The 17,235-nt window shown below is 38.2% G+C and overlaps 1 pseudogene; it reads right to left on the bottom strand.

The window, feature by feature from the left end:
- Nucleotides 1–1,529: 1,529 nt before the first annotated feature.
- LOC107721857 (parapinopsin-like) overlaps nucleotides 1,530–17,235 on the bottom strand; it is a 39,209-nt pseudogene continuing 23,503 nt past the window's right edge.

Below are 17,235 nucleotides of genomic sequence, written 5' to 3' on the forward strand. Positions count from 1 at the left end.
GCATTTAATTATTATTCTCTCTGTGTGTAAACAGAACGATAAAGAGATTTCATGGGATGGGTGCCTGCAGCCAATTTCGCATAACATGCCAAGGAAATTGTGCATTTCAAATAAATGATTTGCTTATTCAAACTTGGAAATACATTGGCAAGGCTACGGAGAGCTATTCTCAGACTGTTCTCATATGCTAAGCAATTTTACACATCTGTTACAATACAAGGAAAGCTAAAATAGAACTCCAGAGCTTGCATATAAATACTTTATATGCATTTTAATCATTAAAGGGGTCATATCATACATTTCACATTTTCCCCTGAGGTCAATTAATGTTGTTAGTCAAGGTTTCTTACAGCTCAAAACAGGTTTTATGTCCTCAAACATTTTAAGGATTGTCATAAAACAAGTCTAGCTGAAATGAGCTGCACAAACTCACTGATGTGATCAGGGTCACATCATATAATGAAAACGAAGTTAAACCACAGCCAAGCACAACGTTTGGTGGATATTCTTCATATGTTACTCTCCTCAAGGGCAGAATTACTTGACAATGAAAATGAATGATTGAAGTGTATATGTGAATGTGCTAAATGTATTTGGGTTTTATGTTCAACAGATTCTCTTTTAGGATTGAGGAGCAAGTTATCAAACTTCTGTATTTCAAACATCAAGGAAAACAATATAACCCCTTTAAATTTCAGCAATATCCCATAAAGGAATAGTTCACCCAAAAAAGAAAATTTGCGGAAAATGGACTCTTTTGATGAAGAAAGAGTTTCTTTCTTCATCACAATAATCCACAATCCACACGACTCCAGTCCATCAACTGACATCTTGTGAAACGAAAGTTTCGTGCTTGTAAGAAACAAGGCTATAATTAAGCTGTTTTAACTTTAAACTGTCACTTCTGGCCAAAATACCAATAATGCATAATAAAGCTTCCTCCAGCGAAAAAGTCCATCCTGTTGTCCTCTAACATCAAAATCCATTTCAAAATCTATTTACTGTTTTGGCTTGTAAACAGTGCTTGATCTGAGAACATTCCTCTTTTCACTGGAAAAAGCAACAGTGTGAATAAAGAACTCATATTTTAGCCAGAAGCAATGATTTGAAGTTAAAAACATCTTAATGATGGATTTGTTTATTACAAACATGCAGGTTTCCACTTCAAAAGACATTGATTGATGGACTTGAATCATGTGGATTTCTGTGATATTTTTATCAGCTCACATTCTGACGGCACCCATTCACTGCAGATGATCCATTGGTGAGCAAGTGATGTGATGCTAAATTTCTCTAAATCCGTTCTGATAAAGAAACAAACTCATATATATCTTGGATGGCCTGAGGGTGAGTGAATTTTTAGCAAATTTTCATTTTTGGGGCAACCATTCCTTTAACAAACAGGTCTTCATGTGCTTAGATTACTTGTACATGTCCACATGATGAACAGAATTTTTAAGAAGAGTAACAAAAGTATCATTTTAAACAATGAGTTACACTGGTTGTCCAAACCTGTAAGAAACGGGTAGCGAAAGTGTTCTTGTTAAAGTAAAATATTGGGGAAAAAAACAGTTTCAAAGAGAGAGAGAGAGACCATTCACCAAACTCTGAGAGCACATCTACATCCTGGACTCATAAGAAACATCAGCTAAATTAATAGTTAGATCCATATTCATGTTTTAAACTTGTTCTGCCGTGTCATTCCTTTCTCCAGCAGTTCACTTTCAATATCCATTCCTATTTTATTTTCCCCAGAAAGGTCATGCATGCAACATGACATGATCATCAGTGAGGGGCGTGTCCTAGTTCCACATTCCTCTGCAAGACACGCCCACTTATCAATTCTCTTTTCTTTTTACGCAATCCGTGACCTCTGGAACCTCTAATTTCACTGTATTAGTGTTGGTTTGGCCTGACCATATGAGCTCAATCATTGTAATAGACCACAAGAGAGACAACCGGTCTATTGGTGCCCTGACCCGCAGCAGGAGATGGTTTCTCACCCACTGAGGAGCTTTTCTGCCCACCACTGACTGTTAGGAGCAAAGATAGTAGGATGGCCAGCTGAGGCCACCGCAAAGGTCACATTCTGGCCGTTGGCACGTCGCACTGTCCTGAGAGTTTTGGTGACTTTGGAGGAGTTTTTGAAGCTGGAGCCTCTCTCTGGGGTGGTGCACATGACGAGAGCATGGAAACATCTGCAAAACTGACACATAAGGACAGATTGAGAAAACTGGGATTACATTTCTAAAAATGTAAAGCATAGCTGACGTAAAAATGAACATTCTGTTATAATTTACTTACCCTCATGTCGTTCCAAACCTGTATGACTTTCTTTCTTCTGTGGGAACACAAAAGATGAAAAATGTCTTTCTTTTTTGTTTGGGAACTTGTGACTAACTGTATAGGCAAAACGGCTGATATTTTCTTCAAAACAATTTCTTTAGTGCTGCACAGAAGCCAGTCAGTCATTTAGGTTTGGAATGGCATGGGGTTCCTCTTTAAAAGAAAGGCAAGTCAAGCTAAATTTATTTCACAGCACTTCAAAAACATTCTTGAATCAAGATACATTTACTTTAGAAGCTAAATTTCTCTAAATCCGTTCTGATAAAGAAACAAACTCATATATATCTTGGATGGCCTGAGGGTGAGTGAATTTTTAGCAAATTTTCATTTTTGGGGCAACCATTCCTTTAACAAACAGGTCTTCATGTGCTTAGATTACTTGTACATGTCCACATGATGAACAGAATTATTAAGAAGAATAACAAAAGTATCATTTTAAACAATGAGTTACACTGGTTGTCCAAACCTGTAAGAAATGGGTAGCAAAAGTGTTCTTGTTAAAGTAAAATATTGGGGAAAAAAACAGTTTCAAAGAGAGAGAGAGAGACCATTCACCAAACTCTGAGAGCACATCTACATCCTGGACTCATAAGAAACATCAGCTAAATTAATAGTTAGATCCATATTCATGTTTTAAACTTGTTCTGCCGTGTCATTCCTTTCTCCAGCAGTTCACTTTCAATATCCATTCCTATTTTATTTTCCCCAGAAAGGTCATGCATGCAACATGACATGATCATCAGTGAGGGGCGTGTCCTAGTTCCACATTCCTCTGCAAGACACGCCCACTTATCAATTCTCTTTTCTTTTTACGCAATCCGTGACCTCTGGAACCTCTAATTTCACTGTATTAGTGTTGGTTTGGCCTGACCATATGAGCTCAATCATTGTAATAGACCACAAGAGAGACAACCGGTCTATTGGTGCCCTGACCCGCAGCAGGAGATGGTTTCTCACCCACTGAGGAGCTTTTCTGCCCACCACTGACTGTTAGGAGCAAAGATAGTAGGATGGCCAGCTGAGGCCACCGCAAAGGTCACATTCTGGCCGTTGGCACGTCGCACTGTCCTGAGAGTTTTGGTGACTTTGGAGGAGTTTTTGAAGCTGGAGCCTCTCTCTGTTTAAGAAGAGTAACAAAAGTATCATTTTAAACAATGAGTTACACTGGTTGTCCAAACCTGTAAGAAACGGGTAGCGAAAGTGTTCTTGTTAAAGTAAAATATTGGGGAAAAAAACAGTTTCAAAGAAGTGTTACCGAAATACTTATATATTCAACTTTATATAAAGGGCTGGGCGATAATATAGTTCCATTTTGTGACAAAATAAAATCAGGCAATTGAGATTTTCTGTAAACTAAAAAAACCTTACTGTTTTCTGTTGTTCTCTTGCATTATCAGCACACGTTTTTCCTGTTTAACACTGTAAAGCTGCTTTGACACTAAACAATGAGTTACACTGGTTGTCCAAACCTGTAAGAAACGGGTAGCGAAAGTGTTCTTGTTAAAGTAAAATATTGGGGAAAAAAACAGTTTCAAAGAGAGAGAGAGAGACCATTCACCAAACTCTGAGAGCACATCTACATCCTGGACTCATAAGAAACATCAGCTAAATTAATAGTTAGATCCATATTCATGTTTTAAACTTGTTCTGCCGTGTCATTCCTTTCTCCAGCAGTTCACTTTCAATATCCATTCCTATTTTATTTTCCCCAGAAAGGTCATGCATGCAACATGACATGATCATCAGTGAGGGGCGTGTCCTAGTTCCACATTCCTCTGCAAGACACGCCCACTTATCAATTCTCTTTTCTTTTTATGCAGTCCGTGACCTCTGGAACCTCTAATTTCACTGTATTAGTGTTGGTTTGGCCTGACCATATGAGCTCAATCATTGTAATAGACCACAAGAGAGACAACCGGTCTATTGGTGCCCTGACCCGCAGCAGGAGATGGTTTCTCACCCACTGAGGAGCTTTTCTGCCCACCACTGACTGTTAGGAGCAATGCATTATCAGCACATGTTTTTCCTGTTTAACACTGTAAAGCTGCTTTGACACAATCTATATTGTATAAATCACAATATAGATAAAGGTGACTTGACAAAGTATATTAATATACTATACATTAGTATTAATATAAAGCATATTGCTATTCGTGAGTGTACTCTATGTATGCGTAAAAAGTTGAATATTATTGAAAGAGATGCACATTATCAAAGACAAACAAGATAAAGCCTTAATGTTCACGCAATCCCACAACTCATTTCTCCCTTTCTCTGCTGGATTTGCAACTGTACAGACAGAATAATAAAACATCAGCCAAACGTGGGAATCATCAGCTCTGGAACAACAGCTGATGCTCTGTCTCTAATGTGGACAGGCTTGTTTGCAAATTGAAATCTCTACGTGCACAAAATTCATTAACTGAGGCAGGACCTCTCAACAGGAGCATAGGCAGTGATTATCTGAGTGATGGAGAAGCTTGTTTTAAGGTGCCAATCGCTCACTGAGCGTCTGTGTTTATACCTCTACATTCCCCAGCATGCGATCACAAGCTTGCAGGATTTGACCATCAGGTCACCACAGATGGAAGCAAAGCGGGCTGATTTAAGCTGAGAAAAACAACTTAACACGCAGGAGACACTCAGGAAAAAAAGAATCCAAAGGAATGCTGTCACAGTTTTGTTGTGTTCATCTCGTCTGTGACCTAGTTTCTCCTCATGTGTCTTGATTTGATTTGTTTCACTTGCCCTTCATCAATTAAGCCCTTACCTGCTGTGTATAAATTCTGCCCTCTTGTCTCTGTCTGATGTCTGGTCTCGTCAGTTTGTGCTAGCGTGTATGTGTAGATTGTGCCCTGTTATTTGTATAATGAAAAATTATTGAACTCTTCTTCATTGTCTTCTCTGCCTTATGGATTATTACAAACCCCGTAGTGTGACAGAAGACCGGACCAGATTTTTTTGTTGGATTTTTTTTTTTTTTGCCTTACGTTATGGGCAAACCTGCCGTTCTTCTAATCCTGCTGGAAAAGGGGGAACGCTCCCTTGAGGACTTTTTAGACCTCACGTAATACTCTCATTACTCAAAAAACTGTCTGATCACATTTTATCACGTGGGACTTAACAACGCTATGAAGGCTAGATTATCCGGGGAAGGTCCTCAGGGGAGTTTAGCCGATTTTTTGGAGAGGGTACTGGTGAGCAATGATTCACCACTCACCGTCTTTGATGCCGATGAGGATCTCACCAGTCCCACTCCTAAACCAGAGCCCAGCCAGCCTTCCACCAGCGAGACGGAGCTATTGCTTGACCCACCGCAGATGTGGAGCCAGATCCCAACGCAACCAAAGCGCTAGAGGACACAGCGTGGATTATCGCTCCAGAGCCTGAGCCCAATAAGGAGTCTGGCCAGGTGTTTGAGCCAGCAACTGGGGATTCATGTGAAGTACGAGGGCATGGAGGAATGCCCCGCCCACATCCTTGCCGCTGAGGGTGAGCTGCAGCTGGCCACTGTAGATTTACTTTCCCTCTTAGACACTTTATTTCCTTCATCTCTGCCTAGCCCTGTCAGTCCGTTATCTTTGCTGGTTGTAGGCAGCCTTGAATTTTTTGAGTTTTTGCTGGTTTCTCTCAGTCATGAATCTATTGAATTTTCACTGGTTTCATCCAGCCCTGACCCTACTGAATCACTAAAGCTCCCACCCATCCTCCTTATCCCACCTCTGCCTTCTAGTTTTGTCTTTCTTTCAATCCCTCACACATTACCTATCTATCAGTTACTTCACTCTCTGCCAGCTGCAGCTTATGCCATTCCAGTTCAGCCTCAAGACCCATCACCTCTACTGTGGATTGCTGTTCTGCTCACACTGCTGGAATCCTTCGCTTTTTCAGTTCAGCCTGGGTGCTGCACTTGCCTGCCAACTCATCTCATTCCAGCCAAGCACTCAGTCCCAGTTCCACTGCTGTCCGTTACCCCCTCGGCACACCCTCAGCCTACTCTCACCTATGCGGGTCTGCATCGGGGATTCCTACCATCAGCTCTGCCTTGGCATGAGGCTCCCCTGTCTTTACCTCCAGCCACAGGATCACTGACTCCACCTCAGTCCTCCGACCCATCAGCTCTGCCTTGGCTCCTAGCTCCCTCGTCTCCACCGTGGCTTATCATCTCACTGGCTCCACCGGGCTCCTTCGTCCATTCGGCTCCACCTTTGTGAGTCGTTGACCATCCGTCGCCTCAGGACTCCACTCCTCCGGCTTCGCCTCATCACTCCGTCCCTCTGGCTCTGTCAGGCTCCTCCTTCCCCCTGGCTCCGCCTTCATCTTCAGTCACTCCGGCTCCACCGCGGCCTTCTGGAACCACGTCTCAACCTTGGGTGCCAGAGCCTACTGCTCCATCTTGGACCTCCGTATCCTCAGTGTCGCCCAGGCTCCTGGTCTGCTCGGCTCCGTCTGGGTCACCATTGCCGGCATCCTCACAGGAGCTCGCTTCCCTGGATCCTCCTCCTGGGCTTCCACCATGGCTTCTCCCTCCTGCAACTCTGCCGTGGGCCTGCGTTTTGGCTGGGCCCTGGTGATCCATCGATGGGTATTTCCTGCTCTAGCTCACAATCATCTCCTGCCTCCTCCTTGGCTCCTCCCTCTATCTTCACCGCCCTGGTTCCTCCTGCCTTCTCCATCCCATCTCCTCCTGCTGTGGTCTGTCATTGTCTGTCTTGCCCTTCTCCGGGTTGGTCGCTGGCTCCTTCCCTCCATCGTCGCCTCCCTGGTCCTGCCTGCTCCATCTTCTTCGCCGTCTCTTCTCATCGCTATTGTGTCCGGTTACTTCGCCCGCTCCTGTTTTCCACTATAGACTCTTTGTAGGCAGGACGTGCCTTTCCAGAGAAATGGGGGGTCTTGATTTGTTTCACCTGCCCTTCATCAATTATGCCCTTGCCTGCTGTGTATTTATTCGTCCCTCTTGTCTCTGTCTGATGTCTGGTCTCGTCAGTTTGTGCTAGTGTGTATGTGTAGATTTTGCCCTGTTATTTGTATAATTAAAGAGATATTTAACCCTTCTTCATAGTCTTCTCGGCCTTTTGGATTATTACACACACCGTAGTGTGACAAATGCACTGTTGTCCAAAGTAAGTGCTATGTTCTTGCGCTGCACTTTTCATTATAGATAAAGGTTTATTGTAATTAATCATATCTGTCTGCGACGGTCTCAGAGGAGTTAAATACATTTTCTGAGAGGTGTTTTGTCTATGTGTGTGAGAGATTTACCACATCCTCACAAAACACCTTTCACCATGACATTTTGACAAATTCAGCCTAAACTTTGAAGAGAGTTTTATGAATACTAAAATGCAGAAGTGCAAGTGTTAGCCATAAAAGTTCAGAAACTTATTTTAACCTTAACAATGACAAAGCAATACATTTTGCTCCAAGTAAACCCATTTGCAGCAGAATGAAATAAGGAAATGTTTGTGTGGCCTTGGCTCTATACAACCATCAAATTGTCACATATATGTTCAGTTAGTTTGCTTTCTTGGGCTTTTGGTTTGTTTTCATCGGTCACATGTGTTTTTTTTTGTCTTAGTCTCCCTTAATCTGGAAATAAACAAAGTTTAGGGCTTTTGACAATCACAGAAACAGTATGACATAAAATCAACAAGAAAGATGTAATTGTGTACTATTTCTAGGTCACTATACTATTACTATAAATCCACAAAACACAGAGTAAGATTTCACCCCTTGAGAAAATGTAGTATACTTAGTATACGTCCATTTTCACTGTATACTTATAGTCTACTACATTTCCTCAGAAGATGCCAAACACTGCAGAACCATCAAGTTTTGTAAGTTCAGTTTCTTTGTATATTATATACCAGAAACACTGCTGTATTCAAACATGAGTGCTTTTTTGATACTCAATAATCAGTGCCTTTGAATTTGAGAGAAAACTAGAGAGACAGACAGAGACAGATGACTGCAGGGGTTTAGATTGGGGTCAAGGGTTCACGGTTAATGGCATACTTTTCCCAAGCCAATCGACTTCAGTCAGCCTGTTAATGGCCATTCTGTGTCCTGTTAGCACTGATGGGACGCAATCATGCATGACCACGGCACTCACTGATATTCCTCACAAAAGCTCTCCATGCCACTACCACAAATCTGCTACTCCTAGCAAACATCTCCTTAATGTTTGTACTGTCAGAGTTGACCTGTAATGTAATTAATCTGTCTGAATCTGAAAATTGTTTACATTGCTGTCAGCCATTGCAGGTGTGTGCTATGCAAGTTTTTTTTTTTTTCTGGTACAGCTGACAGGTGAGAAATGTGATGCGTCTAAGGTGGGAGGAATGAGTCTATAAATGGATTCAGATCCACACACTCATTACAGGGGCTGATAGGAGGTCTAGTGAACCCTGCGGAGATGACGAAGGTGGCACAGAAGGTGGCTGTGCATCTGGACATGCTGTAAGACAGTTAACACAACTATCTGCCTGGGTGTTTCATCCAATCAGATTTAGCACATGTGGCACATTGATTTAACATGGTCACTAAGTAAATTTACTAGGATTAGATGACATTATTTTTTGATGATTAGTATGTGTAATTCGTTCATGGGTAAATCAGTGCTCCTGGCTAAAAGCAAATTAAGCTCTATTGCCAGTATTTGTGGCAATTACCAAAGAAAATACTTTTGACTCGTCCCATAGTTACAATAAGGCATCTGCAATTAAAGTACACAGGGCCAGGCAGTAAATATTAAAATATACAATGTTTATATCCACAAGTAGAGTATGGCCACAAAGCTTATTATACATTTATAAAATACATGTTATATTATACGTTAACATAGAATTCAACTTAATTTTCATGACACTAGAAAAGCTGCTGATGCAACACCAACAGATATTATGTTGGTGAATAATTAGTTCATTTCGCACAAAATGATTTAGACAGCTTTACAGCTCAAATAATAACATTTTTATGGATGATAATAAATTGACAGAAATGCAAGCTGCAAAATTTGACATTTAAAGCTTTTGGAAGATGACATAATTTACTTTAATTGTCTGCGCCGGTAACACTTTATAATAACGTTCAGTTGTAAGTCATTTATAATTGATTAGTTATCAGTGATATGTTAATATTTTTATCTATGTTAAGTTATAAATAATTTACAAGTGATTAGATGATGATTAACTAATCATTTACAAAACATTACTTTACATTCACAAATGATTATTAAGTAATATGCTAACGATTTACAAATTTCGTAAGTTATCTTAAAAAATAGCATCATGAAATAATCAAACAGATCCTTAGTAAAAGGTTAATACACTGAGAAAAATGATACTACATTTTTTAAGGTAAGTGGTTGGAAACAATATATTTTAGCTACGTTTAAATAAAAAAATGTTGAAAGTTAGTCAACTAAATTTGTTTATTTAAATGTAGCTAAAATAAATTGATTGCAACCACTTATCTTAAAAAAAAATTAGTAAATTCAATGAATCATTGTTTTCAGTATAGTTACTAGCTAAGTTACTAGTTAACATATTATTAATCACTTATAAATCATTGAAATGTCAACATTGTACCATAATCTCACAGCATTAAAAATACTCCATGTGTGTCAAAGAAGACATCTGTCTACACCCTCACCAGTCAGCCCTTACATTGCAGTACACACTACAAAGTATTCAAAACCTGTTGTGTAAACACAAATCATTTACAAAGCTTTCTGCATCCCCTAATCTAAAGTGTAAACTACTCATCAGTTGTAAATGTTTTACAAACCTGCCGGTTACAGGTTGTGTGAGTATACACACTGGGATGAAAGATCTACGAATGATGAGTAAAACATTTTCCAACTGATGAGTAGTTTACACTTTAGATTAGGGGATGCAGAAAGCTTTGTAAATGATTTATTCATGCGTTTACACAACAGGCTTTGAATACTTTGTAGTGTGTACTGCAATGTAAGGGCTGACTGGTGAGGGTATAGACAGTGGTACAATGTTGACATTTCAATGATTTATAAGTGATTAATAATATATTAACTAGTAACTTATTAACCATTTACTAAGGATATGTTTGATTATTTCATGATATGCTATTTTTTAAGATAATTTATGACAGATTGGTAAATCGTTAGCATATTACTTAATCATTTGTGAACGTATAGTCATGTTTTGTAAATGATTAGTTAATCATCATCTAATCACTTGTAAATGATTTATAACTCAATCTACAAAACATAGATAAAAATATTAACAAATCACTTATTAATCATTTATGAACACATAGTTATGTTTTGTAAATGATTAGTTCATCATTAACTAATCACTTATAAATGCCTTACAACTGAACGTTAATTTGCTATTTATGTAACAAATGCTGTCAAAAACGTTTACCCAAACACAAAACTTCTGGCATAATTTACTCACCCTCATGTTGTTCCAAACCTGTATCACTGACTTTCTTCTGCATTTAAAATTTTTTATATATATTTTGAAAAATGTCGATAACCAAACAATTTCTTTTCACATACATACATATTCCATACATTGTTTGATTGCCAATATTCTTCAAAATAGCTTCCTTCATGTTGCACAGAAGAAAGAAAGTTATACAAGTTTGGAAGCACATAAGGATGAGCAAATGATGACAGAATTTTCATTTTTTTGAGTGAACTGTTTTTTATTTTATTTTTATTATTATAGCCGAAACACAGAAAACTCCTTTAAGGATGCAAGTCAAGGAAAGAGTGCATAATCTGTGTGGACCTGCAATAACTTCTCCACATGTGATTTACATGTTCCCCATGATGAGAACATCTGAAATCTCCATGTGTGAAAATGCAAATTAAAGTGGAAGGAAAAAATATCTTTGCAATCTCCTATAAGTCTGAACTTGGCTTGAGCAGTCATGTTTTAGAGATTCATTTTCACCTCTGGCAGATAATGAGCAATAATTTCAGTGTATACTCATGCTGGATCAGTGAATGTTCTGTTGGCCGGGTGCAGTCCGGATCTGAGAGGAGTGCTGATTTTGAGCAGATGATGGTCTGGAATGGAGATGATTATCGTTCTCTGCGGTGTACTGAAAAGCTTGGGAGTGCAGGATAGAACTTCCTCTCCAATTATGTTACACCTGTTCACAGGTGGTCCGGAATAACTGATCCCAGTGATTGAATGAACTGCCTGTCTCTCTGGAAAGCTCTTAATTCTGAAGCTGCCACTTTTGTTGGTCTCATTGTTTCTTACACAGTGTGTAATAATGTGTCTATTTGCAGTCACTTTTCACACAGCAAGAAAATAAATAAATACATACAATAAATAAATACAATAAATAAAAATATTATAATAATTATATAATAATTATAATTGACTTTTATTTTTTTGTCTTGTTTTGCAGTAAAAACATCAAATTTCCTAAAAAAGATACTCTGAAGAAAAATGGTGTAAGCTTGTTTCTACCACGGGATCTATTCATCCATCCATCCATCCTGTGGCGAAAACAAGCTACCATAGCTTTGTTTTTAGAAAATGTCTTAATTATTAATGATTAATTTTTCAATCTGTCAGTTGGGTTTCTTGTTTTAAACATAAACCTCACTAAACACTAAAGTTATAGTTATGAATACAAATAAAGTAACATAAAATATAATAAAAAAATAAAAAAGTCAAATAAAATAAGACAAAATAAAAAATTATCTGCCAATTTGGTAAGAAAAATAAACTAATAAATTGCTATTATATTAATATATTAATATAATATATTTACTAATATATTAATAATTATGCATTGTTTTAAGAATGCTTTAAGAATGTTTTTACTGGAAACCAAGGGGGAAAAAATGTGAAAATGTTGTTGTGGTGCAATTTACATGTTGTAGCGAATCAGCTCATTCATGGGGAAATATGAATAATTAATCATAACTAGTTATAATTAATTATAAATATTTAGATTTGTGACCCTTAAAGCCAATTAATGAACAAGGGAGGTTTTCAGCATACTAATGCTTCCCCTAAGTACACATTGTGCTCTTAATAAGGGAGAAAATGTGAAATGTGCCAGAAAATTCCTTGCGTCCCAGAAAAGAGAAAGAGGAAGCAGTAAATGTAATTACCACACAGCATGACAGCTCCAGAACCCGGGCGGTATAATAGTACTGTTATTTACTCACGGGCTCAGGAACTTCGCAGCTCTCTCGCACTCCAAAACTCACTCTTTTTTCGGTACTCTTCCATTTTCAGCCGTCTTTCAATCTGTGCCGGTCATATCGACACATGCCGAGTAGATACTTGAATCTGTACAGCACTTTAAGTCTTCAACTCGCCTCAACTCACAGTCTCCATGGTTACGGGCTGGGAGGAATTGAAGACTGAAAATGACATACAGGTGACTGGTGTCTCCTCCGACAGGCAAAACTAGTTTTTCCAAGTCTTCATCTCCGGTCTTATCACAAGCAATTGTTTGGAGCAGAGGCTTAAACCCATACAGAAGAGGAGTGCACAGATATTACAAACACAACCTGTTCACATGTACACAAGTTCAGAAATAATAATAAAATGTGCAGCTTGTATCAGTCTGACTCTGATCATGTAAGAAGTGCTTCTTTGAAAGAAAAGTTTCTTTGCAAACTTTCTACTTTCGTCGAACTTAAACTTGCTTGAACAAAAATAAAAACTACAGCATTGAAAGATTAGATTTACTCAAATGGTTTGCTTCCAAACACTTGAACATAATTGCATGCAGATTGTTTTGTCCAGTCATAAACTAAACTAAAAGCTGGAATACAAATCAGCCATCAAAGGATGGATTTGAAAAGCCTAGGCTTTACAAAAGAATGCACACTCTAAAAACTGATCTTTAAATAAAGTAAATAATGCTGAAAAAACCCCACCAATAATTTACTTGATTATTGTAGGTTTTTTTTCAGTTTCAGGAAAATAAGTAATGCATCTCAAAGCAGCATTTCTGTTATAGGTTATTTGGATTAATGCATTTTTAGCTCAAATAGGATAAAAAAAATGGTTTTGTAATTCAGTCCCATTTTCCCTCTTCCCAGCATGCTCTGGGGCTTGAGTAATCAATATGGTCGTATTTGCCAGTTTAATTCACATCGTTGTTGTTGATTTTATCATGTTTAGTAGCTTAAAATGATCAGTTTGTTAAGTTTTAAGGCATTTCATGCATGTTCATATGCTGTTTTCAATAATTTAGCACTTTGCTTTCCACAAAATGTACATTACTTATACAAATGTACAAACATAATACTGAACAATTTAAAACCATATAAAGTTTCAAGCTGATACTTGATAGATCACCCAAAAATTAAAGTTGTCGTCATTTACTCACCCTTATGTCTGTCCAAACCTGTTTGACTTACTTTTTTCAGTCCAACACAAAAGAATATATTTTGAAGAATGTTGATAACCAAACAGACATCCAACGTATATATAAATTTTTTTTAATGTTCTAAAGAAGTAAAAACAGGTTTGGAATGACATATGGTTGAATAAATAATGACAGAATTTTCATTTTTGGGCGAATTATCCTTTAAGAAATCTCAATATCTAATTTCAAATCCTGGCATCTTGACATTTTAAAGTTCAGTCAGTACATTTGCAAAAATAAGCAGATGAATTCAAGTAATAAGAAATCCATGCTAAATATTGCCTTCGGTTTTTGCCCTCAGTTAATTATAATTTTTTTTTTTATAGAGCAGAGTATGAGAGGAAAAGGACGAGCAGATAGAGAGATCGGAGGTTATCAGCAGAATACAATTCAAAACTCAGATTCAAAACCAGTAAAAGAAAAAGTCAAATCCTTGTTAATTTCCTGTCCCCAACAAAACACTGAACCATAAAACCTGATTTTAATATTACATCTTAATGAAATGTTCAAATGGTAGTTTAATAATATGTTCTGTAGATGACATCCTTGTAAGTTTTCAATACATAACTCATAAAATGTTATAATTTTATCTATAATAGCTTGACTAGATGAACTGAGTGGCCTTGACAGAATCTTACGAACCTAATTTAACTTAAGCTACCTAGACATTCAAACTATTTTTCCTTTTCATTTGTTTCAGCCCTCATTTTGGACCAAAATAAATTCCCAGGATTAACACAGTCTCTATATTTCACATTCAAAGGCGGTTTTTAACTCACTTGCCAATGACAGAGGAAAAACGACTTTAACTAATTAGTTTGTCTGTTGAATGCATTTTAAAATAAGGTGTTGATAATGTGCTTTTGGGAATGACACCCCAACTGAAAACCTTATTAAATATGAGAGAACTCAAGTGATCCTGCTGTCAGTCTGTTCTTTTAAAGCAGGGGTCTTCAAATAAAATTGCCAGTAATGAACCCTCCTCACCACCTGAGGTCCGGACAATTATATACCTAAAAACATGAATTGATGGTTTTTGCGAGACCATCTGCAAAATATATTTAAGCCAGAGTATCTGCAGGATATTTAAGCTAAAATTTAAGATGTTAAGACCTTTTTAAGACCTGCACAAATAAAATTAAAATGACTGTAAGGAGCATGATTTATCGCCAGTTGGCGACCCCTGTTTTAAAGAATAACTTGAGATTATTATTGTTAAAGTCTAAATATAGCAAATAACAGAATGAGCTCATTATAAAAATACAGTAGCAACAAAGTGTATGGACACTTAAGCCATGCTTAAATTGAATACATACATTAGCTAACAAAATAGCAACTAAACAGCAATAAAATATGTCTAACCTTTTTTCAAAAGTGACATTACTTTTCTTAGTTATTTTTGCAACCACTTGTGATTCTATAAGCCATTTTTAGCTTAACACACAATTTTTTTTTTTTTTAAGTATGTGCTTTCTTGCAATTACATTCATCAAATTTTAAGTGTGATTTAAGCATTCAAATGTGTAAAGGTATGTGCTGCATTTGCATGCAAATAAACTAATGCAAATATCACTTGTAATGTAATATTCATATCATACCCATCCACTAGGTTGACCATACGTCATTTTTTTCCTGGACATGTCAAGGCCGGGATATCTAAATTGCCTAATATGTCCAGGTATTAGCTTTGTTTTCCTAATGTGTTTCCACTTGCTGAAGATAATGACTGAAAAGTAGTTTGACCAATAGCATGCAGACATTGTACTAATCAACCAATCGTGGCGAGGAGGTGGGATCTTCAGAGAAAGGTCAAAACAATGCAAATACGTGAACATAGCACTATAGAAGGCATGTCAATAGGAAAACAAAGCCAAAACCTGGACATTTTAGGCAATCTAGAAATCCCGGCCAGGACATATCCGGGAAAAAGTAGACGTATAGTCACCCTACGTTCACTGAAGATCCAACAAGCATAGTATCTTTGCACACTGACTGATTAGCAGTTAATACAGTTTTTCTGTTAGCACCCACCTGTTTGTTCATGAAGATGTAGATGATAGGGTTTAAGACAGTGCTGCTCTTGGCTAACAGAGAAGGAACGATGCTGGCTGCTGGTGTGACCAGGCCGGGACGCCTGAACGTGGCCAGCAGGGCCATGATCCCGTAGGGCAGCTAGCACAGCAGGTAACACACCACCATGGTGACCACCATGAAGAGAACACGCCGCTCCCGCTTACGACTCACCGCCGTATTGATCCTACTCATCTTTGCCATTGTGATGAGGGAAGAGGAAAAGGAAGGGACAGAGAAATAAGAGATGTGAGAAACACTGTGCAGCTGCGTCACTGCTTCTTTAGCCAAAGTAATAAAACTGTACATGCAGACATTCACAGATTAAATGCCTCAATGAACGTTTAGCATAGCTTCAGGCTGGGCAGAAATAGATATAGCCATGAAATCCATCACTCTGGTCTGTAATAGACCCTTAAACACAACAATGGGCGAACAGAAGGCCCATTACACGTTGTAGAATTGCCTACTGAGCATGATGCACCATTTTCTTAGTGCTGTAGCACTTTGTTTGGCTGCTAAGTGCTCTTTTGGTGTAGGCGCCCAAGAGCTGACATTTGCTACTTTGCTTGAACTTTAGTCCCGAAGTTTGGTGCAGTGGTGCTCTGCAGTATCATTTCCTCTCAAACCGCAATGGATGCAGAATAAAAAGTAATTTTCTTTATAATTTTCCCCCCAGAATTCCTAAGGAATAACAAAGTTTTATACAGCATTCAAAAGTTTGGGGTAATTTTTTAAAAGAGCTTAATACTCTTATTCAGCAAGGACACAACAAATTTATCAAAAATGACAGTAAAGGTATTTATACAGAGTTCTGGCATGAAACTCTAGATGGTGAAGTCCGATAGGTCTAACTCAGTCTGATCTAATGACATCATTATCACATGGCTCAGCTGATTGGTTCTCTTCTGTATCGGTAGCCAATGAGCTCGCTGCTCAACATTCAAATATATGACTAGTGCTTGCCGTAGCAGTGCAGCTTGCTTCAGAACAGCGAAATCAACATCTAAGATAAGTGAATGCTCTTCTAATCCATATCGCTGTGTGTATTGCGTGGTCTGCCTAATTGAAATAAAAATGAGCAACCATAATCAAGTTTAAACTAAGGCCCAATCCCAATTCTATTTTATACCCCTTCCCCTTCCCCTTCCCCTTCCCTACCCCTCCGCCTACCCCTTCCCCTTGTCCCTTGAAACAGAGTGTCAAGGGGTAGGGGTGAAAATATTCCCCTAAGAATTGGGACACCACTACTATACGTCACACATCATCATACGTCGTCTAGCTCCTACAATACACACACCTATACTGGTGTGCTGGTGTGCATTAGAGCCTTTAATTACCATTCTATATTAATGCGCTGCTTACTGACACACACACACACACATATATTTATATCGGAGATCGCGCAGCTCACACATCCAGGAG

The sequence above is a fragment of the Sinocyclocheilus rhinocerous genome, unplaced genomic scaffold, assembly GCF_001515625.1.
Source record: "Sinocyclocheilus rhinocerous isolate Xijiao unplaced genomic scaffold, SAMN03320098_v1.1 scaffold90, whole genome shotgun sequence".
In the NCBI taxonomy this organism is placed as follows: domain Eukaryota; kingdom Metazoa; phylum Chordata; class Actinopteri; order Cypriniformes; family Cyprinidae; genus Sinocyclocheilus; species Sinocyclocheilus rhinocerous.